At 38.1% G+C, this 3,892-nt stretch overlaps 1 pseudogene; it reads right to left on the minus strand.

Annotated features, from left to right (window-relative positions):
* Positions 1-1,922: 1,922 nt before the first annotated feature.
* LOC118836075 lies at positions 1,923-3,269 on the minus strand (annotated as a pseudogene).
* Positions 3,270-3,892: the final 623 nt, after the last annotated feature.

Raw genomic sequence — 3,892 nt, forward strand, 5'->3', positions numbered from 1 at the left:
AAAAATTACCGAAACTTAGGTAACATAGGAATTATCAATTCTTGATTGGCTGGAGCACAATATGATAATTTCTGGTTGGGATATTCTGGGAATAGAGAACCAAAAATGGTGAACCATTTGGGAAATAGGGAAACAAGATGATTTGTAATAAGCAGTTACCATGCATATTGGGGGAGTGGTAATATCAAACAGCGAACACTTTTTCTTTCTCATTGTTTAGAGCTTAAGAAGTCTATGGCAAGTGTGATGCTTGACCTCAAGGAAATCAGTGTCTTCCAAGGGGGTGGGTTAGGACCAGTCAAAAAAGAGGTATTTACCTCACCAGCTTATTTCTATAAGGGCTGAGCTTTTCAGGAGCTCAGCTCTGCAGAAATAGTGACGTTAGCAACAGCCAACACCCTGCTATCTTGCACAGGTTCAACTATACACTTCTCTTTCCCCATTATTAAAGTGACTTATCTTAATATGATTTATAAGCATAAAACTGCAAAATCAATTGATTTAAAGAAGCAGTGGATTACAATTTCATGATTCCACACTTTGATTCTTGGGAGTCATTTCTCTTAGGAATCACCATCTCTATATCGATATATAGTCAGAATGAGGGAGGAGATTTACACAAACACCATGAGTTAAATAAAATAATAATTACAGGAAAAAAAAAACCTAAGTTAACTTTGTCTTTGTAAAGCCACTCTGTGAGGACACACTAGTAGTACATGCAATACAACATTTTATAGAAGACCAGAAGAAAATTATGAGGCCAGGAATCAGTGTGCCCCCCACAGTCCCTTTTGATACAGTGGCAGTGAGACATGGGGGAAAAAAGAACAAAGTCTTTTGTTGAATTCCACCTGTTCACTGAAAATTCTTGATATAGTTAAAAAAGATCAAAAGTATAGTCAATACTCTACCCTATGCACTGTGGAGTTCTTTCTGCCTGATTTAGCAATTCTCAGAGGAAGCAAGAGACATATATTTCTAGAACAAGCTGAATTCTCAGGATAGCCCAGAAGGTGTTTTTCCTTTCAGGTCTCCTTCTCAGGTTCCAAGATCATATAGGAAGATTTCATATAAACTCAATAAAATTTAATAAAACTATTAGCTCAAGCCTTATGGTTCTAATTTTATTAATAGAGCTATAAAAGGAACATCAAGAACATCACATTAAAAACACATAATTCACCTGAAGCTTCAGAAAATTTCAGTTGTTACATCATGAAGTCTTGAATTGGAAAATGATTCTCTCTTTCTCTTAAAATTATCAGATAGATATTTCAAGCAGGAAAATAATTTTGCCCTCTTCACAATTTACCATCTTATCAATCAATGCAATTTTACATGTGAAATGCTTAATCCAGTTTTGAAAATTATGTGTCACCTCTTTCTCTAATTTCTCCTTTGTGAAGATATAATTCCTATATCATATACATGAATAAAGCTACAAGTTAGAGGAAAACCATGGAAAATATTTTATATTTAAAACCTATTAAATGATTTTAAATGATTTAGTACTAATAACTGATTGTGTGTCCATTTTATATGCTACAGTGCCTTAATTCATAAAAACATTTCCAATTTTCAAAACCCTAATTTTATAAATTTGCTATGAAGGCAAAGGCAGGCATGTGGTTATGACAACATGGAGAAGGATGTTGTGAGCTTGCACATGACATTGAAACCCTGAACATTGTGGAAAGGCTGAAAACTTGTATCAGTGCAAAGGAAGGATATTGTGAGCTTGCATGCGACATTAAGGACCAAAAAATTAAAAGCTCACCAGACTGAACTGGCCTGCCTTAAGGGATGACAAGTGGATCTCTTTGTGACAGGGCAGGAAAGAACCAAGTGGTCACTACAACACAGATCATATCACAGTACAATAGACTGGGTCACAGAGGCAACAGCAACTGTTTCATGATTTAGGTCTGGTGCTGTTTGATAAAGCTGACCAGCCCATTGGTTGAGGCATCATGAGAGGTCACAGGTTTATCAGAGTCCAATTCAGGCTCAATTTTCTTGGCCAATTGCTTTCCTATCTCCACTCCCCACTGATCATAACTGTTGACCTCCCAGACAACACTCAGAACAAAGATCTTGTGCTCATATGTGGCAATCAAGGCTCCGAGAATGGAACAAGTGAGCTTTGTGAAGAATGGAATTTGTAGGATGATTTTCCTCAAAGACCTTATGAGGTAGCAGCTTCTTCAGGGCATCACCACTCTTTCCTGCAGTCTCCAGCTCCTTGTGTGCCTCTTCTGCTGACTTTCCTTTCATCGGGGCCTTAGTCTGAGCTAGGAAGTTGGCTAGAAGAATCTTGTGATAAAGGCCATTCTGGATTGGATTCTGTGTCTGAACAGGGATGGATGAGTCACAAGGGATCAACTGAGTACCCTGGTGAATAAGCTAGTGGAAAGTATGTTGTCCATTGGTTCCTCGCTCTCCCCACATAATGGGGCCTATACTGTAGTCAACTCAGGCTCCTGACTTGGTGATGTATTTCCCATTAGACTCCATGTCACGCTACTAGAAATAAGCAGCAAGGTGGTGCATATACTGGTCATGGGGTAACAGGGCCTGAGTCTCACATCCAAAACAGTTAATGTATCAGATGCTCAGCATGGCAAGTAGCACAGGGGTGTTCTTCTCCAGTGGGGTGTCGAGGAAGTGATTGTCCATTGAGCCCCTGACAACAGCTGCTCAAAGTTATCAAAACCAACATACAGGGTGATGGAGAGGCCAATAGCTGACCACAATTAGTAACATCCACCAACCCAGTCCCAGAATTCAAACATATTTGGAGTGTTGATTCCAAAATCTTGAACTTTCAGTGCATTGGCAGACAAGGCCACAAAGTACTTTGCCATAGCTGAAGGATTCTTTGCTGCCTTAAGGAACCATTCCCTGGCTGTCTCTGCATTGGTGATGGTCTCCTAGGTGGTGAATGTCTTTGAGGCAATGATGAAGAGTGAGATTTCTGGGTTGAGTTCAGGAAGGATCTTGGTACTATGTGTGCCATCAATATTGGAGACAAACCAGATTGGAGGACCTCTTATGGAGTAGGGCTTCAGGGCTTTTATCACTACCAGATGACCCAAGTAAGAACCCCCAATGCCAATGTTGATCACATCTGTAATCATCTTCTCAGGGTAGCCTTTTCAGTCTCCACCATGGACACACTGGCAAAATGCTTTCATTTTCTCCAGCACTTTGTTCACCTCTGGTACCACATCCTGCACATGTTCACATAAACACTTCTCTTTCCCCATTATTAAAATGACCTATCTTGATATGATTTATAAGAGCAAAGCTGCAAAATAATTGATTTAAAGAGCTAGTTGACTATAATGTCACAATTTCTTATACATTGTAACCAATTGAAAGTTCTTTGAGAGTACTCCTAGAGAATACTTCCCCTACTAATCTTTTTATGACTTTCAACATTTATCACAATATCATATATAGTAGATACTTATTAACTACTTATTTGATTTAATAACTTAAACTGAACAATGGATTTCATGAGGTGAAAATTTAACTTGATTGCCTAAGAAACATTTTCAAATTTGGGGGAAAATAAAATCTCTCTACTTTTACCCCCTAAATTTACTGAAATTATGGGAAGCTAGATGCTCTGATACTGGTTTTACATTATTGAAATAACTGCAGTTTCTTCACTGCCACCCCATTCCCCCTGAATCTCTCCTAACCATCAGATACACACAAGTTATGATAATAGTTATGGATCCATATGTGCACACAAACTATGAGGTTATATAGGGTTACATAGGTTGTTAAACATGCAATATTTTATGATATAGACTATAAATCAATCACCCATTGATTGTTTGAAAAGGTGATGATCATTATAATTATAACTATTATTCTTGAA

The sequence above is a fragment of the Trichosurus vulpecula genome, chromosome 1 (genome assembly GCF_011100635.1).
Source record: "Trichosurus vulpecula isolate mTriVul1 chromosome 1, mTriVul1.pri, whole genome shotgun sequence".
Classification (NCBI taxonomy): Eukaryota; Metazoa; Chordata; class Mammalia; order Diprotodontia; family Phalangeridae; genus Trichosurus; species Trichosurus vulpecula.